The 23,676-nt window shown below is 37.7% G+C and overlaps 2 long non-coding RNA genes across 2 annotated transcripts in view; one reads left to right on the top strand and one right to left on the bottom strand.

Annotated features, from left to right (window-relative positions):
• The window catches only part of LOC311442176, a 507,255-nt gene that overhangs the window by 29,055 nt on the left and 454,524 nt on the right, over positions 1-23,676 (bottom strand). The gene's annotated exons all lie outside the window — the stretch shown is intronic.
• LOC311442172 lies at positions 1,910-8,538 on the top strand. The gene is made up of 2 exons (XR_014696484.1): positions 1,910-2,704; positions 7,240-8,538. It is a non-coding gene; the product is annotated as an uncharacterized lncRNA (long non-coding RNA).

The following is a 23,676-nucleotide window of genomic DNA, read 5'->3' as shown; positions in this document are numbered from 1 at the left end:
CGCTAAGGTCTTGCTATGATTCTTTTAAAATTGAATAAAAATCTGATGGAAAAGTGCTTTTTGTTCATGCTGCTTGTGGAAGTACTTGTTTAATAGAATGCTTCCCTGCATGATTAGTTTAATACTCTCATAAAACCTTTATACTGTATGTCTGTTCTGGAAGTTTAAGGGCTTTAACATCCTATCCCATTCTGGAGGCTACAGTCAGGCACAGAATTTCTAAGGGTTCATCTGGGACAGAGCCCTCATACACACTTCTGTTTCTGCAACATTTGCAAAGGTGCAGTTGTGGAACATTGCCTTTAGGCTTCTTTCTGACTTGCTCTGAGAATTGTTATCTAAATTGCACTTACAGTTCTCGTATAATGACTGCACTGATGCCATGGGGAGTTCTGTGAATGGCATGAGTGCAAAGGAAAATATTATCTATGAACAGGACAACTATAATTGAAATAATAGAAACTCTTCCAATACATATTAACTGTACAGGCAACTGTGGACTTTTTATATTCACGCTTATTGGTACATCTTTTCCTTTCTTTATAGACAGGCCGTTAGCTATTCTTTCTGCCATATTTTCACAGAAGAATTTCAAAGAAAGGGGGAAACAACTAACAGTATTTTTGATCAGTAAATTAAGATCTAGGAAAGAAGCCTGGGAAGAGATCTTTTGAGCTGGAAAATTGATGTTTATTCCATAATAGCAGTTAGGTTATATAACCTGTCCTTAAATGTGACTTTCAAAAAGTAGTTTGGTTTGTTCCTACCATTAATATATTGGAACTTAAAAATAAATCTCCTGAGGTTCAAAACAAAAGCTTCAAAAACAAACCTCAGAAGTTCCTTGTCAGAAGATTCATTTCTTCAAGTTCTTCAGTTTGGTTCTGTAATCCTGTAGGCTTATTGGAAGCAAACCTCTCATTTCCTAGTGAAAGGCAAACTGGACATTTGTGAAGTAACTTCTTCATAATGTGCACATTCATTACTCTGATTATCCTTCTAGCCTGTTTCCTTATTTTTTTGTAAGTCTTCTTCCTTATTTTCTACTTTGTGTAAGGAATAGTTAAATAATTCTACCAAACTTTTTGAAATATTCACAAGAAAAAGTATTTGATGGCTAAGAATGAGGAGACTATGTTACAAAGACCTCAATTATCGATATGGAGGAATGACAGGTTTTAGTTCTACCAAAGTGCAATTATCCTTATGTTTTTTGCAAATCAAAAGATTTGATTTGCCATTCCTGGGACAAGCATATATGCTGGTGTATATTTTTGACAATTACATAACCCGTCTCCTTGTTAGTATAATGTGAGTGCTTTACAAGCTTCCTGTAATTCCTTATCTGAAAAAAATAATAAAACCCATTTACAAATACATGTACTAACAATTAGGAGAATAAAGCCACATTTTTTATCTGCAAAGCATAGAATAAGGAAAATCAGAAAATTAGCAGTTAGAATCTACTACCTTAATAAAAATAGAATGATTTAAACTTTGTCAGCTACAACTCTTTCTTTTGCAATTTGGTAATTATCTTCACTTTGTATCTTCTTGCTCTCAGCTTCTTTCATACACTCAGGAGAAAGATGCCTCAGTTTCCCACCTTAGTCTCCCTCAAAGATTGTATTTGGTACAGATGAAAGCTGAGTGAAAAAAGAAAGTGAGAGATCACAGAAAACTTAAAGAACAGCAGCAAAGCCCTCCATTAAGATAAACAGAAACATTTTAAAAATCCAGAACAGCTGTAGTTTTTTCATTAGAGAGTTGAACATCTAGATACCTTCTTGTGACTTTCTCTGCATCCACAGAGAAATTACAATCAGTAATGTATTATAAGGAGTTTTCAAGGTGGGCCCAGGTAAACATTCCTGTTGAATCACTTGAATGGAAATATGCCCAGTGTAATACACAGTAAATGTTTGTTCATTGTCTTTTGTATTATAAAAACAAGGAGTTCTGTTTGAGGAACGGGAGTTGTGAAAACTCCTTTGCTAGACACTATGAAAATTCTTTTGCTTAATGTAACAAAATAGAGAACCCCCTCCCCTTCTCTCCTTCTGCATCTCAGTAGCCTCTTTTGTTAAAAAAAACACTGCTGCAAAGTTCATGTAACCATCTCCTGATAAGTTGTTAAACTAGTGTATCAACATCTTGCCTTCATGTCTCACGCTGGGCCAACATGACCAAATAAAGAAAGAAGTTGAACCACAACGCTGAGGAAGACTACGGCCTTCATCTTCACGACCACCAGAGGGACAGAGACGACTCCCTAGCAACAGCGCGCGCAGTCGCAGAATACACCAGGATGTGCTGCGTAATCCTGAAATCACCAAGATATAAAAAGGGACCGTGGAGGGGGGGGTGAGGTGCGCGCCATTGGTGGAGCCGAGACTCCCCGGCCACCCAGCGCTGTTTTGCTTGCTGTTGCTTACTCAATAAATTCCTTTCTATTATTAATGCAATGCTCTCTGAAAATTAATTAAGGGGGCAACTTATAACAAATTTGGTGCCGTGACTCGGATGAAGGCAATCTGATTGAAAGACCTTCGGAGGGGGCGCCCCGCTGATTTCAGCGGCCTTCGCTAGGACTGCTTTCATTCAAATCCTTCACCGATGAACCCTAAATTCGGCAGCAAGCAAATAAAGCCGGCAACCCCTAGTAATCTTTGTGCACGAAGACCGAACGAAGACTCAGGAGTGAGTAAGTATAGGCCGGTGATCCGTTCGGTTGGGGTTGGGTATCCTGGAGCGTGTCGCTGTGAGATGTCCAATTGCGGACGAAGCGAGTGTGGACCCCTCGGTAGTGCGGTTCCCACATCCCGCGAGGGACTGGGCCACGAAAAGGGGGAAGCGATTTGTGTGTGTGTGTGAAGGCGCTCCAGAAGATGGGACAGAAGAAGAGTAAGCCTTCTGGTCCCATGGGCGGGGTAACGTCTGATGTTAGGTTACCCCGGGATTAATGATTAAAAATTGGGAGGATTCCCCTTTTAGGCAGGGAAGGAATAAAGTAAAAATGATACATTATTGTGTTGAAGTTTGGGGTGGTAAACAGATTCGAGGAGACCACCTTTACTGGCCCGTATTTGGGTCCTTTGAAGATTGGGTTTGCCAGGCCCTAAATATTTATGTAAACTCAAAAGAACCTTTTAGTTTGGAAGAAAGTGAATATGCACATTTGTGGATCAGCTCGGAAACTCGAGCCAATTTATATCCTCTAAAAGAAAAAGGAGGGGATGGGAGGCACAAGAAAAACCGAGAATTAGAGATCCCAGCCCCACTGCCTCCCTATATTCCACCACCCCCACCTGCAGCCCCTCCGACTCCCGGGCTTCTTAATCTGCAACCCCAGGGGGATGCCAATAACAACTCTGATTCTAGCACTCAGGGATTAGTGACTAGGAATATGTGGCAGTCCCCATTAACTCCAGGGACGTCTGAGATTTTAAGAAAGAGACAGGAGGAGGGTAAGCGAGCTTTAATGGCAACTGGCATAATGTTTGCAGCTGCTGAGGAATAATTCTAACTGGAATAATAACTGTACATTGTATATTGTATATATAAAAGCCCGGGCATTTTTGTTAAAGTGTTCTTTTATACATATGTTAATATGTTAATATGTAAATATAAGAACTGCCATTGAGGTGTATGTCTAAGGGAACAAAATTTGCCCAGGCATATTATCGGCTCATCAGGTTTAAATGTCCCCAGTGTAATTGTCTACAGGCAGTTAATTTACAGTGGTTTGATTTTACTTGTGTATCTGTATATTGTGGATTTTGGAGGGATTGGGATTGACTAGTAAAGAGCTTCTAGGAAAACGGTGGAATATTAACCACTGTAGATTACAATAGGAAAAGTTCAAAGCAAAGAAATCCCGAGGAAAAGCCTCCTAGGATGTATACTAACACATTGGAGGGATATAGTGGGCTGAGAGGGTACAGTGAGTAAAAGAGCCCTTATCAAATATTGTAATCAGTGGTGGCCACTTTATAAAGTAGAGGATGGAGCGGAGTGGCCCCTAAATGGAACTACTAATTATAACACCATATTACAGTCAATGTTGTTTTTGTGGAAAGAAGGAAAACAGGATGAAATGTTGTATATTGATGTTGTTTCAGCATCTTGGAGGGAAAAGGTACGGAATTAAGTTGGCCCCTGACTGAGCCTTTGATGTCGGCATTAGAAAAGTAAAGGCTAGAGAAAGATAAAGGAAGTGTTAAAAGGTTTGTGGAAAGTGTTAAAGGTATTCGAAGTTGAATGAGCAGGGAAAGGTGATGTAGGTATTATCTAAGTAACAGTCTAGAAGTTTTGGTATATTTGCATATTTGTTGTGGTGTTTGTTCAGTTTCCCAAGCATCAGGGAGGGGGGAACAGCCTGCTCCACCAGGGGCCTCTCCAGCGGCCGCAGGGGGGCTTCGGCTCCAGCGCCTGGAGCGCCTCCTCCCCCTCCTTCTGCACTGACTTTGGTGTCTGCGGGGGGGTTTCTCGCTCTCCCAGCTGCTGTTGAGCAGCAGGTTTTTGTTTGTTTGTTTGTTTGTTTTCGTGGATGTGCTCTCACAGAGGCACGGACTATGTTGCTATGGCTTGGCTCTGGGCAGCAGTGGGCCCCTTAGGGCCAGATGAAATTGTCCCTTATCTACCATGGGGAGGTTTCTTATTTTGTTTTGTTTTGTTTTTCACGGGGGCTGCCACTGCAGTTTCCCACCCCCACACCCCTCACACACCCTCAAACCTTGCCATCAAACCCAATACACTGGAGCAGCTAAGTCATTACTGACTTGTAAAGTATCAGGGATTAAATTAACTAATGAAACCCTAAATGTGATGGGGGTAGAAGGGACTGGGATAACAGTGCCACTTTTGGGGGATACCAAGCTGAGACCAGGGGATAAAATGATCACTGGGCAATTATTGTATGTATCCAAGGCAGAAACTAACTTGTTGGGAAGGGATTTGATGATTAAATTGGGCATTCAACTAGTAAATTGTTAGACTGGAATAACAGTGTTATTAATGGAGTGCTCTCTGGCCCTGAGAGCAAACATACATGTATATTCACCTCTGACTGGAAAGACCCTGAAATGGGGGCGGAAGCAACGATATAGGTGGACAATTCTACTTTAGGGGTTTACAGGGCCACCTATCTATTTGGGTAAATTCTAAAAAAGATTTTGGAGCAATTACAACCTCCCAAGGAGGTATTAATGTTATAAATATGTGGATCATTTTAAGGAAAATCGATACTCCCTGATGGGAGAGAAATGCTGAATAAAGTGATAATGAGGCAAATAACTGTTTTACATCAGAAGAATCATTGGGAGGTGCAAGCAATGTGTGATGTTGTTCTAAGAAAGCATGTCTGTGTAGGAATATATACTTTAGGGAAGCACACATGCAGAGGATGTACTATATGTCAAAGGGTAAATAAAAAGGTCTTCTGTAACCTATCTAGAGGGGGACGGGAGCCAGGGCTTTGACCTTTCCAAAGTATACAGGTAGACTTTACTGAGTTACTTGTTTGTCCTAATCGACCACGTGACTGAATGGGTGTAAAGCTTTACTGCAAGGATTAAAGCAGGCCTTAGAGATTGAGTGGGATTTTCACAGCCCCTGGCACCCCTCCTCTTCTGGAAAGGTAGAGCGAATGAATGGTGAAATTAAGAAACAACTAACAAAACTTGTGCTGGAAACTAAGGCTTCTTGGTTAAAATGCTTACCTCTTGCACTGTTAAACATATGGACACAACCCAGAACTGATACAGGAATTTCTCCTTTTGAAATGCTATATGGTATGCCCTATGACTCGGAATTGCCACTTGATCACCCTCAATTCTAATTAAGACTTGGAAAGAGACTTCTTTAACACCACGATGGGGAAGGCCCCTATGTTGTTTTGCTTACCACAGAAACGGCAATTCGAACTGCGGAGAAAGGATGGATGCATGCCGGCCGAGTGAAAGGACCAATCCGGGAAGGTAAATGGGAGGCAGCTCCAGGCCCTGACGACTTGAAGCTGACGCTAAGACGGACTCGATAAGTATTGTGTATTATCTGTGTATCGTGGGAAGGGGAGGAGGCCCTGTTTCGAAGGCTCCCTAGTAGGTTCCCCTGAAGAACACTGCTGCTGCCAAGAAGAACCGATACCTTGTAGTTCGCTGCAACCAAACTTACAAGCGAGGCAGAGAAGTGAAAACGGTGGGGGACTGAGGGGCCGACAATTTAGATGGGCTCCGACCACCTCCTACGATACATGGGAGTCAGTATCATCGTTTTGGTCAGCTATGGGTCTGCGCATCCCCACCAGCCTTTTAAATGGAGCTTAATCAGATGGGAGGATCAATTCATCATCCAGCAAACGACGACAGCGGGTGCTCCCAGTTTCCGCATCACATTTTGTGACCTGGCGTCAGTGCAGCCATGCTTTAACCTATCAGAATTTTATTTCTGCCCAAGTTCTAACCCAGGAAAGGGGTACTGTAATTATCCAAACGCATATTATTGTGCATACTGGGGGTGTGAAACCATTGCTACGGACTGGACACTCAGGGCTGGTCGGAATAAATTCTTACAAGCGGGATATGGGCCGCAAGGTTGTAACTGACAAGTGGATCCCCGTTACAGGTGGCAAGGGCATGGTATAGGGTATACAGGAACCTTCCACGGAAATAAAGAAATTTGCAAGGTTCTATATATAAATATAACAAACTTGGACGATACTAGCTGGGTACTAGGAAAATGTCAGATTTTACGAACACGGAACAGATAGGGGAGGACTCATACTAATAAAAAGAAGGATGCTGATAGGCTCAGGCAGTAGGACCAAATGAGGTATTGTCAGAAAATGTCCAGGGAATCCAGCCTGTGGAAAATACTACAGTGCCAACCCTCGGCAGCCCTAATGTAACAAAACACTGTTGATTATGCTTTAGTATAAGGCCTTCATATTATGATGCTATTGGGGATCCTGAGGAGCCCACCCGCACAAAGAACAGCCCTCTACATTGCTGTTGGGGAAAAGACATAAGGGTAACACTAACACAAGTCACTGGAGGTGGTAGGTGTGTGGGCACGGTTCCTAGTGGGAAGTGTCACCTATGTAATACCATGGAGAATGGAAAACAATCAACCGAGTGGCTAATCCCAGCCAACAACGCTAGGTGGGTTTGTTCGTGAGTGGGCGTAGCTCTTTGTCTATCACTAAAACTCTTTAATGCGTCTCGTGATTTTTGTATACAGGTGATAATTATACCAAGGATTCTATACCACCCTGAGGATTGTATGTATACCCAGCACACAGTGGCAAGTTATCATCTGGAAAGACGGGAACCATTCACGGCTCTAACTTTGGCCACCCTAATAATCCTGGGAGGAGCTGGAGTGGGGACCAGGGTAGCCTCATTGGTTAAACAAAATCAAGAATTTACTTCCTTACGCGTTGCTGTGGACGAGGACCTGACCCAAACTGAACAATCCATCTCGGCCCTGGAAAATCTATCAGGTCACTTCAGAGGTAGTGTTACAAAATCGTAGGGGATTAGATTTGGTATTTTTCAACAGGACGGGCTGTTTGCAGCCCTGAAAGAGGAATGCTGTGTATGCTGATCACACTGGAGTGGTAAGAGATACAATGGCAAGACCCAGGGAAGGGTTGGAAAAAAGGAAACGGGAGAATGAAGCCCAACAGAGCTGGTACGAATTTTGGTTTAATAATTCACCTTGGCTTACTACTTTATTATCAACAATAGCAGGACCTTTGTTGTTATTAATAATAGCACTAACTTTTGGACCATGTATTTTTAATAAATTGATTGCGATTGTAAAGGGATGTTTAGAAGCGGCACATCTAATGCTCATACATGCCAAATACGAGCCAATAAGTACCAACAAAGGAATCAAGGAAACATTAGTTCTTAGTAGCCAGGCATTGCAGAGATTCAATGAACAAAATGAGTAACTAAAAGAAAAAGGAGGGATTGTAATACACAATAAATGTTTGTTCATTGTCTTTTGTATTATAAAAACAAGGAGTTCTGTTTGAGGAACGGGAGTTGTGAAAACTCCTTTGCTAGACACTATGAAAATTCTTTTGCTTAATGTAACAAAATAGAGAACCCCCTCCCCTTCTCTCCTTCTGCATCTCAGTAGCCTCTTTTGTTAAAAAAACACTGCTGCAAAGTTCATGTAACCATCTCCTGATAAGTTGTTAAACTAGTGTATCAACATCTTGCCTTCATGTCTCACGCTGGGCCAACATGACCAAATAAAGAAAGAAGTTGAACCACAACGCTGAGGAAGACTACGGCCTTCATCTTCACGACCACCAGAGGGACAGAGACGACCCCCTAGCAACAGCGCGCGCAGTCGCAGAATACACCAGGATGTGCTGCGTAATCCTGAAATCACCAAGATATAAAAAGGGACCGTGGAGGGGGGGGTGAGGTGCGCGCCGTTGGTGGAGCCGAGACTCCCCGGCCGCCCAGCGCTGTTTTGCTTGCTGTTGCTTACTCAATAAATTCCTTTCTATTATTAATGCAATGCTCTCTGAAAATTAATTAAGGGGGCAACTTATAACACCCAGTATTACCACTCTTGTAACAGGAGTGGTGAACTGGAACACGTGCTGCTACCTCCACTGGAGTAAAATCCTATTGGTTGATGCTGTAGGTCTTGCTGTAATCTTTGGACTCCTGCAATTAGCAAAACAGGAGATCCTGAACATAAGCTCACCACACTCTTCTGGCCATATATAGGTATAACCTTATTTTATTCCAAGGCTGCAGAGCCTATTCTTTGCAAGCTACCTTGCAAGCCCATGGAACTGTGCTTGTTTCAATGAATCATTACATTTCTAACATCAGTATTTATGTCTAAACAAGTAATGTAGAACTGTCCATCTTATTTATTTACTTATTTAGTATCTGGGATTTCTCTACTGTGTTTCACTTTCTTGTTGCTACCTGAAGACTTCGTGAGACCAAGGACTTTTTATTCTTTACTATTTGCGGAAAAATTTTCACAGTAGTTTTAAGCATTCAGAAACTCCAGAGAGAGAAGAATATGAAACTAAACTGGTATAGAATCTCTGAGTACATCATGAATAGCGTCTTGATAGAAATTCTCTAATGTGTGAGGGTAAAGGGTACATAAAATTTTACTGAGGAAAGCTTTCATTGCTCAGGGAACTATGAAATCTTATTTACTACTCTTGTGTTGTAGTGAGGTTGCTTCTGTACCCTGTGGCTTTCCAGTTTGCTTGGGTAGGCTCTAAAGCATGAAATCTATTAAAATATTAAAAATTATGAATTATGAATTGAGGTTCATTACAATAAGATAAAAGAACTTTCTGCTCCTTTTCTACATTAAGATGCAATCGAAGCTTAAAACTTTTCAATGCTTTGTTGTCATTTAAAACTGAAATAAGTCCCATTTGTCAAAGAAGTCACAATGTCCATGACTTTTGGGAAATGTAATATTTTGCTATGATTGCTAATCTTAGTTTGGCAGTTTATAGCTGTCTCTGAGAAAAGTATTCAAGCACCCTTTCTGCATATCAAGCAGCACAAAGCCTTTACACTGAAGTGCCAATCAGCTCATTGCTCTTGGGCCTGCATAAGTTTGAATGGAAAGTGGATGAATTGTTTTATTTTATATATTTGTTAGTTTAATGTGAAATGAAATAATCAACAATACCTGGCATGCTTTAATGCAAGTAGCCAACTTTTGAAATCATTTTAAAAGTAGCAAATATTGCTCTGGAAAGATGTTATTGTTTTTTGTTTGTTTGATTGATTTTTTTTTTCTCCCTTTATATAGGGGTATAAAGCTTATTGTCATATTTTCTGGTATGTACCACAGTGTTGCTTTTAAACTGACATTTCACACCTTTGCTTATTTTTGACAGCTGTGAATATTTTCAGGGTTGAAGATGGAGGAGTTTCTTGATGGCACCTCAGATATATATTACAGGAGTACAGTAATGTTATTTGACTTTTCAAAGAAAAAAAAAGCACCAATTTTTCTTTTCATTTCACATACGCCACTGCAGCTGTATCTTTAGCCTGTATTATTCTGTCAAATATCTTTCAAGCTATCGTCAGTTTAACAAGAGATATGAATGAAGGACAGTTTGTTTTCACCCTTACCTGCTACAATTATATATATATATGTGTGTGTGTGTGTATAAGTATATATATGTGTATATATAAGTATATATATATTTGTGGTACTTCCTGGTCCTTCCATACTTAATTCAAAGAATTATCAAAACGAAAAAAAAAAAACACTGTCCAGGGAAATGCCATGTGATATCATTAAATTTAAGAAATAAAATTTGCTTGTTTTTGGCTGTACATCCATTTTAACTCAAATATATTTTATAGTTTGCCCTGTGAAGACCACTGTTGCTTAAATACTTTGTTGTGTTCTGAATTCTCAAATATTTGAGTGCAAAACAATAGCAGTTAAATGAAATGTAATATATCTTAAATATAAAGTTCTGCAGAAGAGATCCATGCTAGTCACTGAGTTTCTTCAAATACTTGCTGCACTACTTTATGTAATATATTTCAAATAGGTATGAGTGCTGAGCAGACAAACCAACATTATAGCTAGTGTAACAAAGCTGAATCAGAAAGGAAGGTTGCATTTGTTTCTTTTAAACAGAAATGTTTTCATTCACTCATAGCTATTCTTGCATAGAGTTGTAATCACATATTCTTACACTTTCATACTAATTTATTCATGCTTTCATTTAACACCATGTTTTTCCAATAGTCTGGGCAGGATTACCAGTGATAAAATAGAGGACAAGAACCACCAGCTGTGGAGGATCTCATAGTGTCACTTCGGATATTTTCATTTAGCTTGTTTTCTTGGATGTGTCTTTTGTACCTTCAAGTATATGACATTGATTGTGACATTTTTTATTTTTAATCCTGTCCTTCCTTCTTGAATGACTTTAGAAAGATCTGCCCATCTACTCTAATGCCTTGTTTACATCTTGGGGTGTAGTCTGCCTTTTATCTTACTGCCTAGAGTGTCTTGAAATTTTATGTAGATGTGTGATACGATGTCTGATGACCTGACGATTTAGGTGCCATTGACAACTACCATTTCTTTATTCTTTATTCTTTATTCTTTATTCTTTATTCTTTATTCTTTATTCTTTATTCTTTATTCTTTATTCTTTATTCTTTATTCTTTATTCTTTATTCAATTCATATCATTTCTTGTAGTGCCATCATGCACTAGATCTCCAGTTATACATAACTTATGTCTTTCTTAATTTTTTTTTCTCACAATCTCACAAAGAAATGCATTTTTCTGCTTAGAAAATCTAGATGTGAAAAATATTGACTTAATTGATCTCAGTATAGCTGTAATTATGCTATGCAGCTTATTTATACATTTTGAGACAGGTACACTATGGGATATATAAGTGAGTAAAGATTAATGATTTTCAATACTTCCTCTGTGATAGCTGTGGATACAAAATGATGCCTCTCAAAACCTTCTTTGTTTGCTTAATTTCACGTAGCAGTGTCAAATATGGCTGTTCATGGAATTAAAGCTGATGGTTGTAATGACTTTCAATAGGATTGCTTTCACTTTCTAAGTTGTAGGCTCTATCAAAGGCTGCTGTAGAAAAATTCAAAGACTGACTAGGGTCTAACAGTTCATTCTGTATGATTTTTTCAGTTGTTGACAGATCATTTTATTGCTGTGGATAGCAGCCCACAAAGTTATGGTATTTTGTCAGCCAAATTCCATGTAGGATCACTTATTTTTATGAAAACAGATTTTAAATGGTCATTGTTAAAAAGTTGATGCTGATTGGCAGGATTCAAAGCCATTTCAGGGATGACAGAATTTGGCAAAAAGCTAGAACAGAATGCCCATTAATGGCAGCAGCACATTATTGGTGTTTGTCAGTAGGCCATTTTGGGTACAAGAGGTTAGAGAGAATAAATCTGTTGTGCTTTTCATTCTAATATCTGGATAATATTAATCAGCAGTGGACGTTAATCTGGTGGCATTTAGCACCTGTGATCAACTGAAGTTCAATTTCATGGATGATAGTAGTTGTGGGCTCAGAAAGCCTTTTCATATTTTCCAAAATGATGGAAAATATAAAAAAAAAAAAAAAAAAAAAAAAAAACATGCTAGAATTATCATCAAAGATGTGCAAGAGTATGAATGACTGAATACGAGTTAGTCACCATCCCTTTTGACTTTCACATGGCAAATAGGCAGCAACAGAATGTCATGATGAGGAAAAGCAGAAAGTATTCAAGCAGAAACATTGTCCAAGACTAAGTGACCTACAACAATAGTGACTTAACTCAGATACTGAGAAATGCTTTATGTTTTGCATCAAGAGGTGTTTATCATGCGTCTGCCTGTGTAATCATCACAGCTATCAAATCTGACTGATCCATTTTTGTTCTGAAATTGCCATCTCTTTTGATGGGTGAATCAAAAGAGCCATAATCTGGACACATGCAAAAATCACACCAATAGTAAGGCTGGGTGAATGTGCTTCAGGCTCTGTGCAAAGGCCTATTCATGTATTCTATTTGGTAGCTTGATGTGGCTAAACACAATAACTGTATTTATTTCCTTTTTAAACTCTTACCTAAATGGGTAAACCATTCTATTGTGGTGGTTCTAGTGGAGTCTTTAAGTTAACTCTAACATCTGTGGAAGAAGTGTAACATCCTCTTCATCCTTGTGACTCTTAGTGCAGCCAGACTAGCATTCTGATTTGCAAACTGCACAAGAGAAGTAAGAATTTCATGCTAGGGACCTGTATCCCCTTTTCTTTAAGTGCTGGACAAGCCTAACTATTTTTTCCTAAAGACAAAGGGGATCCTTTCCTAATCTATGAAAGCACTAAGGTAACGACTTGCTTTAGAGCTCATCACTAACCTTCTCAGTATGTGCATAAGAATCAATTCCACTGCTTGCAATATTTAATGCAAATATGAAATTCAACAAAGACAAGTGCAGAGTCCTGCCCTTGCATAGGAAGAACCCCTGTTTGGTGACTGACTGGCAGTGGGAATAGCTCTGTAGGAGCTCTGGGTCAACAACAAGCTCAGCAGGAGCCTAGAGTGTGTGCTGGCAGCAAGTGAGACCAAGAGCATCTTGGGCTTTGTTAACAGGAGCACAATCAGTTTTGTGTGAGAAATAATTATTCCCCTTTAGTCTGCACACATTGGTCTGCATCTAGAACACACCATCCAATTCTACCTCCCCAGTAAAGGAATATATATACGTAGACAAACCAGAACTAGATTAGTGGAAGTCATTCAAGCTGGAGCACTTGTCCTGTGAAGAGAGGTGGAAGGAACTGAGCTTGTTCAGTCTGGATCAAGACACAATAGCTTCCCTCCTGTACCAACAAGTAGGTTATCAAGAAGATGGAGTTGGCTTTTCACAGCAGCACATGGTAGGAAAATGAGAGGCAATAGGCTTAAACTGAAAGAAAATTTCAGTCTGGGTGCAAGGAAAACCTTCTACTTATGTCCAGAGAGGTTTTACAGTCTCTGTCCTTGGAGTATTTTAGGACTAGACAAGATAAACCCTGGGAAACTGTATCTGATCTCAGAGCTGACTATGCTTTGATCTGGAGGCTGGATCTATGGTCCTTTCCATTCTGAATTATACTATGACCCTTCCAATTCAACAAAACATTTAATGAATAAATTACCCACTTCCTCATACAGTTCTGATGTGTTTTATGCAATTCCTTTGGGAAATTTATTTCCACTTCTGCTATTTTAACTTCTATATTAAACTAAAGGAATGTTCCAACATGGATAAATCTTTCTCATTTTGCCAGCTTTAATGACAAACCTTCTGTGAAATGGCAAAAAGAGAAGGGAATTTAGACAAGTTGCACCACAGTTTTGGCACATTTTAGCATGGTGAAATAGAATTGGATCTTTTCAGTGAAGCAGGTGGCATGGAGGATCTGACTTCATTCTAGACTAATTTCAGGGATTTTAATTTGGACCAGCTTCAGTATGACCCTGTGGACTGAATGCCCTCCAGAGGTTTTGGCATATTTGATGAGCTTCTGGCACAGTTTCACCTGAAAGGAATCCAGTTTGTGCATTCAGACAGTACACTGCAATGTGAACAGAAATGTTGTAAGGACTCATAGTTTTCTTTACCAGTTGCACTGGCAGGTAAATGGGGAATATGTTTTGATCACTCAGATCAGTAGATAGTAAAATAGATTAATGATACTCCTTCAGAAATACCTTGTCAGAAACTGGTATTTCAAGTGTAAATCAATCAAGTAACATTGATACTGGGAATGGTAATATGAAAAAGTTTTGATGTCCTGGTCGATTACATTAATATTGTAATCTTAAGAGGTACAGCAAGCTTCTTAAAGGAATAGTACAATAGATACTACAAAGAACAAACAGATTTCTTGCATCCTTGTTCTGGAATTCCAGCATAACTCACAAAACCAGACCTCTTAGGATTTATGCTAGCTTCTGCCAACATAAACTTTGATGCAAACTATGTTACAGTAAATCTGCTGGTAAGGATAGGCTCAGTGGGTTACCTTTACTCCTTGAAGTTAAATTTCTTCAAACAGTAAGGAATTGCATTGTTAACTAGCACTTCTCTGAGTAATAGTAGTGAATGTCCATCCTGCTAGTGAGCTACACTTGTAACACAGTGTAGATAGATGAGGTCAAATGTTATGCCCAGTCATATTAATAGAAACCTCTCACACAAATATCAGAGGGTGGAACATGAGGTACAAACCTTCTTTTGGGACCTAATGAAGAATAGCCAATAGTTTTGATACAAAAAGGAAAGAGTATATTCACTGCAATGAATGCCATACATACCATACTGGGTTTGTAAACTCTTATAAGATTAAAAAATTTAAAAAGGAATTCCCCTTCCAGGATGAAGTCTCCTTTTATTTAGTCAATGTAATAACTGTCAAGGAAACCCAAATGAAAAGAAATTCCTAATCACTATAGAGCAATTACAGCTTAGTTTTGAATGATCAATGCAAATTTCTGCATGTTGACATTTAGCTTTAATCAGAGCATAGTCATATAAAAATGCTAATTAGAATGTAGATTTCTACTCAACCTTGCTTAGAAGGAGAAATGCATCAATAAAAATAGTGGCATGGATAAATGAACAGGTTGATGGAAAAAAACATTATCATTTGTTTGAATGATGAGTATTCCTGTTCTGAAAGCATCTTTGCTGAAGGCAAAGATTTTAATATATTTAAATTTACCTTCCAAGCACAGAGGAAAACTATTCTCTGGAGAAAATGAAGCTGTCTGAAACATATTTAGCTGTGATGAAATAAACATATTGGACCTATTGCAGTGTGTAAGAGCTTCCGATGATGTGCATCTAATCTAAGATACTTTGGTATGGCGAAAATATTCATGACATGATGGAAAGTGACATGGGATTCTGATTTCAGTGGATTTATACCAAGTAAGGATCAGGCCCAGATGGTAGCACACAGCAAATACCTTTAATAAACTTGATACTGGAAGCAGCTAAGAAGACAACATAGGAAACTACTTCATTTATATGATGATTTTTTTTTTTTTTAAATCTCTTGGCTCTTGCTAATCCCAGTGGAACACAGAAGTAGTTGGAGGAAGGATGGAAGGGTTGTGGAGCATTGTAGTGTCTCAAACCAGAAACTCCACTGAATTCTTGCTAATGTTGAATATCACCTTCAGACTAATCTCTGATTTTTTCCCTCCCCTTGACAATATTTTAATGAATAATTTCTTCTATTATTGTAATGTACATATGAGCACACTAAAACTGCAGTTGTTTTACCAAGGTAACTTAAGTGGTACCAGATCCTTGGCAACTTGCACCTGGGAAAAATTACCTTTGATGGCATTCTGCTTGAATAAGAATAGTTACGTACCGTTGGTCACATATTCCATAGGTTTGTGTTGGCCATAAACTAATAGTTCAGGAAGTTGATTGCACTCTGGGTTGTTTATTTTTGAATAACTTGTCTCTTTCTCAAACCATATGACTATTTTACTCATTGAATTCTTCAGAATATTTTTGTTACTGTCAACTGATAAACAACATTTGTTCAAGAGACGCTGGGAGGAGTATGGGCATGCGTCTGAGAAAAGGAATATGAGTATGTATTGTTAGTTACTTTTGTCATCATTTCTATCACAGGGATGACTCTCTTGTGATTTCCCAACCTCTTGTGGTTCATTGTCTTGGAACTTCTAAATAATTCAAAGTTAAGTGCTGAAACTGCCATTCTGTTAAAGCACTGGGGCAAACAAAGTAATTGATTTTAAGCTTGATATATTTCTAAACAGAGATACATGACTTGGTTGCCTGCCAGAGCATATGACTTGTTCCAAGTACTGGAGAAATCTTTTCCAGTTCTGTGAACTGAGGGAGAACCTTGTGAAGCTTTCATGTACCTGATTTCAGGAAGACAGTGCTATGGGCTCTGTAGGCTAGTCACCTCTTCTTAGGTACAGAGTGACCAGGTTGTGCACTGGAACAGGCTCTCCAGGGATGTAGTCACAGCACCAAACCTGTCGGAGTTTAAGAAGTGTTTGGACTGTGCTCTTAGTCATATGCTCTGAATTTTTGGGTAGACCTGTGTGGTTCCAGGAGTTGGACTTGATGATCCTTGTGGATCCTCCCTCTTCAGGATATTCTATGATTCTATGATGTCAGATAGGCATTAAGAGGCGTTAAGCATGTTATTGTTAACAAAATTGTTGTTTCTGGTAGTCCCAGCTTCTGGCATCTGAGAACTAAATGTGCTTTCCTTCGACTGTGGGATGTTTATATAATATATGGTTTGCTGGATAAATCCTCGTGTATATTTCTTTGCAATCTGTCATTTCAGTCTTTTACTGTGTTTGAGTTTCTGTTCCCAGACAGATATGTCAAAGATTAATGACACTCTTATTCAAAATCAAGGACTCATTTATAAAGGAATTAAGATGTAGACGATGTGGCAGTGAAGGGGTTTTTCTTTCAAATCTGAGAAAACTATGGCCTTAAGTGATCATAAAAAAGAGGTGAGCTATGTTTGTGGTCTGTCCATTCTCTACAGCAGAATTCTGGTGCACATGCACCAGAAGACACGGTTGGCCTTTTTGACTGGGCACACTGTTGACTCATATTCAACTTGCCAACAGCCAGGACCCCCAGATCCCTTTCCATAGGATTGCTTTCCAGCATCCCACCCCCCAGTTTCTATGTATATCCAGGGTTACTGCTTCCCAGGTGCAGAATCTGGCACTTTCTTTTGTTAATCATATTGTTGGTGATTGCCCAGCTATCTAATTTGTCAAAATTTGGTAAATTTCTCTTGAAGTCTAGTATTTTATATTTTTTTGCTAGAATAATGTGTCATACTGTGTCCAATGTGACTTCAAAGCAGCATGTATCGTAAAAAAAAATAATAAAATACATATGGTCTTTATAAAAAAAGTGAGATTATTATTATTGAGAAAGAAGAGTGAAATGCCAAACTTCACATACTAGAGAATCAGATTAATCTTGTAAAATTTCATTATAAAGTATGGCTAAAAAAATAGATTTTACCACAGTTCTTACCCAGTTACATACTTTGTAAGGTGGGTTGTTGAACTGTGTAATATATCGGACATCTCACACTCATTTGCATTGCCTTGGTAAGAATGAGTCATTGACACGATTATGAAGCACAATTGCTTCAAAATCATCGCTATCTCATGAATTAGTCTGCAAAGATAATGAAAGAAGTAGTGAAGAGGTTTTCCATTCAAGTGGTTAAACTCAACAGTTTTGAATGTAGCCTGAGGTATAGGGTGGTTCTACTGGCTGATGGATCTTAGCATCAGTATCTTTCAGGTAAATTTTGGGATCGTACTGTAACTTAAAGCTAGAGTAAGATCATATGATTACTTCATACAGCAACTGGTAAGTAAATAAACTTACAATTTATTTATTTATTTATTTGTTTTTAATATTGTGGCTTACATCAATGAATTATGAAAACTTGTTAATTATATTGAAAATACAAACAATTTCAGTTTTCACACTAGTCACCTAACCTTGTGATGATTTTGGTCTAGAGGTGGAGCACATGCCAGCATGCTGTTAAGACATCCTCAAGTGAATTAAGTTAAAAGAGGCTGTCACATCCTCAGCTTAATGGGCAATAAGAAGGGAGCAGGGACAAGGGGAGAAGTGGCTTGAGAGTCTTTACAGTGCAGAAAACCATAAGTCAAATAAAATGGATGTATTTAAAAGGAGGTGCTGTACTGAAGCAGTACAAAATTCCCTCATACTTTTAGACCTGCAGCATTATAAGAAGCTTATAATCTCTGTTATTTGAATCTATATGGTTTTAAAATGGGTATCTCACAAATGCATGCCATATTGTCAAGCCAGTCAAGATCTTTCTGAGGACAAAACCATGGCTGAAGTCTCATTTATGCATCTACCTCCTCCTAGTAAATCAATGCTGACTGTTCTTCAGTGGGGAAGGAGGGGTTGGTAAGGTCAAAGTAGCTATATGGAAGTACATTGTGACCAATGTACTTTCCAGTCCATATTACTTTATATTGACATTTTTGCTGGTTCAGTTATCCTACCTTTTTTTCTTCACACCTTAAACTAGTTTTATAGGCTCTAAGCCACTGCTGCCAATGCTGTCACACCCCTCCCATGGAAAAGAATAAAAATGGAGTAAATTGCATCCAAGGACTGTTAACTCTTCACATTTAGCTGCATGTTTATGATGTGTGTATCAGTGTATCATGTAAGCAGCTATCTAGACGGGATGATACAGCTAGTATTATTAGAAATCCAGTTAGCATGACGTCTAGACTTATACTCTGTTTCAATAAGAGCAAATTTGTATTATGACTTATTTAATGAACTGGCCAATTTTAAAGTTTCTTAAAGTCTACATTTGAGTATAACAATAACAAATATCTTGTTGGTCATATTACATTAACAGTTACACAGAAGGCAGAACAGACTGCTGTGTTAAGCCCTGAAGTGCATCCAGAATGTTGCTAACATTACCCAATAGATGTTTATGCAAATATTGAAGCAGTTTAGGTGTAAACAACCCCAAGTACTCACTTTCTCAGGGAGAATATATCATGATTTCAGCATGATGGAAATTTATGATATTTAATGTTCTTGATTTGCATTTTTACTAATATAATGGGAATATATAAAGACAGGTGTCATTTATGATTTCTTTTATGAGAGCTAATAATTTGGTTGAGCAGTTGCATATTGTCTACTTATTGTGAAACTAGAATGGGCTGTATTATGTATCAAAGGCAAAACAAAACAAAATCATGGAAGAACAGTTGACTGAGGATATGATATGCCTTGTGAAATAAAGGTGGTTTATGTTGAGTGTAACTTACACTTTGACAAGTGCAGATACAGAATTCAAGTACCTAACAAGAGTTATGCTTTTCTGTTATAGATCACTCTCCGCATATGTACGTACACAGAGCAAATATGCACAACATACATACTTTCTATCTTCATATGTTAAGGACAACCCTAAATTAAGTCAAGCTTAGAGCAATACCTTTTCAGCTATTGGCTTAGTGTATTGAAATACTAAGAAAATTAGTTTAGATGCATAAATTAAAAAAAAAAAAAATATATTTTTTCCCATATGTGGTTGGAAGAAGATAAAAAAAAATGCATCATTCCCAGTTACAGCTTTCCCCTAGGAGTTTCTCCTTTCTAGGTTAAGACTGACCATGAATATCTGACTAAAAAGCAGGTGTCTGGCAATATCACCAGTGGCAGCAAAAACTGAGTTACAATTGAGAAAAAGTTATCTTGCAATAACAAATGTCTTAATAATATGCATGTTGATACACAGGTTTTATGTTACTGTTGTCTTCTCTATGAAGAGTTCAGTAACACATTGAAGTAAAAGTAAAAAGTAAAAGAAAACTTTTTTTCCTACTCTTTCTAAGCAACTTAAATATTGTATTAATAATCAAGAGGAAGGAGGAAATCAGGAGGAAAAGCCTTTAAGAGTGTGCACACAAAAATGAAATTAAACAAGGAGTAGCACAGAAAAACAGTATTGCAAGTTTGGCATGTAAATTTGTACCACTGAATGTTGGAAGGTTTATATTACAACTCATTCCTCTAGTAAAGAAGAATCAAAATGCTCTTTTCTGCTTCTGTTTTTAAGGCTGGAAATATCTGCACATTGCTTCTACAATAATGCAGAGACAATTCTACATTTTTTTTTCTCTGAGATTGCTGTTTCTCTCTGCATTCAAGCTATACTCTAGGAATAAAATGTTACAGTACAGCCAAAGTGTTTCTTTTGTATTTTTGACAAATAAGCCTGAAGTCTTCTGTTTTTAGTTATTGTGTTATTTAGAAAACTACTTGCTCTTAGCGTGCCCTTAAAATGCATTTTTTTGTGACCTGGTGAGAATTCCCTTGCTGCTTTCTTCAGAATGAGTAATGCCTACTTCAGTAAATGTAAAATTGAGTGATTTGATTTTGTTTTTCCTTTATTTTCCCAAAAGCCATTTCTACATGATCTGTACTAGCTCAAATGTCTGTGACCAAGACGTTTGTAGTGGCATAGGAACTGAAGGCTATGCTAAAGTGGCCTGACTTCATCCAAATACATTTGTCTTTGAATAAAAATTCATAAAGTGCATAACAGGAGTTGGCTCAGTGTCAGCAAACAGGCACTGGGTGATGTTTTGACTATTTGACTGTTACCTCAAATCTTGTACCCAATGATAAATGGATAAATGGGTTGGTTTTATTTTTTTTTTTTCATAGGAAAGAAACCTCCTCACCATTTTTGCCTTGTAGTAGCTTTCAGTCATAACTCTTTCAAACTTGATACTAAATATTACCAGTTTACCTGAAATGTGAGACTGTATGCTTATTTATGCTTATTTTTATTTTATTTTATTTTATTTTATTTTATTTTATTTTATTTTATTTTATTTATTTTTTTTTTCCTCAGTATGGCAGGTAGTGCCTTTTACTTAATCAAAGCAAGCAAGCAAAATAGAAAAAAATAGTTTTATTTTTATTTTTATTTTTTTTTAACTGAATTTATTTTCATTTGAAAAGTCTCTAGACAAATTCACTTACACTTTTCAAATTTGTTTATCAAACAAATTGTCAAAAGACACTGCCTAAGTCTGTATTATGCAATTCAGTGCTGTCTATAAATACCTAAGCTCTAACAACTGCATAAAATACCAGAACACTTCTATTACTAATGATGTTTAAAGAAAGATAGAAATTGAGGTTCAGAAAATGTATTTATAAAACCCTTGAGATCTTATCTATAGCTTGCCCAAGGTTGTCTGCACTGTGATTTATATTTATGCTTGTAATAGATCCCATGTTGGCAAATCTGTTTGCCAGAACTTTTAATTCTTTAGGACAGCATGCACAAGCTGAGCTTATATATTTGCTCTCTGGGATGGAAGCTGTTCACAAAGACTTTTTTTAACGTCCAAAATGCATATGTGCACAAAACTGATTTTTGATCACCAGGTAGCTAAAGGAATTATGTGGTTTACTTTACTTATTCTAAGGATTCAGAATTCCTCGGGAAAACAAGTGGAAAATCTGTCTTGCACCTCATTGCACCTGAGTTTTATTATTGTACATTCAAGAATTGTGGAGTTGTCTATCTGCCTCTTCCTCCTGCACTCCCACCCTAACCTGTCTCAATATTGTATCTGTTTTAAGAAGAAATTAGACAAATCAGGAGAAAGACCAATTCTTCATAGGCACATTAAAAAGTATTTTTTAAGAGAGCAGACCTTTGTGAATAGACAGATAAGAATACACTCCCAAGAGGAAGCTTAGAACAGCAAAATTAGGTACTTAAACATCAGTTGTAAGGGTTCTCTTGGCTCATACAGTTCTGTCTTTTCATAAGCCATGTTATCAAATCTACTCTCTATATACTATAAATTTCCCTGAAAGGGGAGTCAGGGAGTCCCAGCTAGTCTCAGTGGAACAACCACCACAACTGGAGTGCTATAATAACAAATGTCAAAGTGAATATTTTCCAACTGATCTTCTGCTTCAGCTTAAAGTATTTGGTCCCAGTGTCCATTCAGGCTCTTTGGTTGGATTTTTTTTTTTCCTGTTTTGTACATTATGGAAAATCTTGTTATCCATTCTAAGACTACATTTTGTTAGATTAAATGAGGCAAGATCTTTTTGTCTGCTCTTGGATCAAACCACTGTGATACTTCAGTGTTCATTTTTCCTATTTAAATAACTCACAGAATACAGTTTTTATGTTGGTTCTTCAGGAAATTATATATATATGTATATTTAAAATTACTTTATACATGACACAACTGATTTATTTATTTGCAGATGTTCAGAAAAAGTTTTGATTCAGAGGTAAAGAGCATTGTTTATTTTACATCAAAGCACTAAGAACAATGGTGATACATTATCATTATTATTATTATTATTTTTTTTTCCCAGAGGTTACTATTTTTAAAGGTTTTTGCACTGGTTGAGTCTTGGCAGAAGAGAATCAAAACTGAAACGTGTGAATACATTGTGCTATGTCCCAAAGCATTGATTTCATTCTTCTTGATCTCTTCACAGTCTATTGTCTATGGCAATAAATGATACAGCTGAATTACATGATTAAATTATTTTTGTGGGAAGGATTGTTTTGGTACACATTTACCATATAATGGGGGCTTATGTCTGTATGTATTGCATCTTCACTGGTCTTATTGTCCCCTTTTTTCGTAATGAGGAAGCTGTTGAGAGTTTTGGAGAAATTATTAATAAATAAAAATAAAATATAAAAAATAATTAATGATCTGTTTCTTAAAACAAAAATTGCACTTTCTGGTCTACTTTGATGGGTAGACTTTCTACTTTGTAATACTGTTATTGTGGATAGTTTTTCTCCTTCCTGAAAACCGAGGTTTCCTTGACAGCCCTGAGGATCTTTAAACCTGTCATTTTGAAATATATTGCCATCTATTTCAGCTGTGCATCTGGCAGATTGTCAGAACAGACGGGGTCACATTTTGAAGGGAAAAGTCTTAAAAGACTCAGCCTTGTAAATCAAACCTTTATTTTGAGAGTTGAATAACAAAAGATATAGCATCCCCTTTTCCTCAGTATATTACTCCCAATAGTCAACCCTCTTTTCAAGGCAGAATCTTTCTTCTGAAAGACACTATGAGGAGGATCCTACACTGAGTGCAGCTAAGTCCCCAAAACACATTTGGAAGCAAGTAGCTCACTTGGAGGTACAGTTGCACTCTTAAAAGGATTCTGGCATTATGGAATCATGAAATTGTGCTTGTGTGCAAGACAGGTGGAAATATGAATTTCCCTTGCTACCTCTCTCTTCCTGATTCCCAAGTCAAATGGTAGATGAATGAAAAAGATGGTTTGACTAACTGGCTGTTCTGCTTATGTATTTATTTTCTCTTTGTTTTCCACTATAAGTAGTGTGAAAGCTAGTAAAATCTCTTCTTCTGTTTGTGAGAGTAGAGCAATCATAAAAAGCTGCAGAGCATCGCTAAGTATTGGATCAAAATGTCCTGGACCTCATGTCACAATATTACTCAAACAGACATGTAGCAATAATGTAACAAATAAGCAAAC

The sequence above is a fragment of the Aythya ferina genome (genome assembly GCF_964211825.1).
Source record: "Aythya ferina genome assembly, chromosome: 1".
NCBI lineage: Eukaryota > Metazoa > Chordata > Aves > Anseriformes > Anatidae > Aythya > Aythya ferina.
This window is presented reverse-complemented; position numbering and strand designations above follow the sequence as displayed.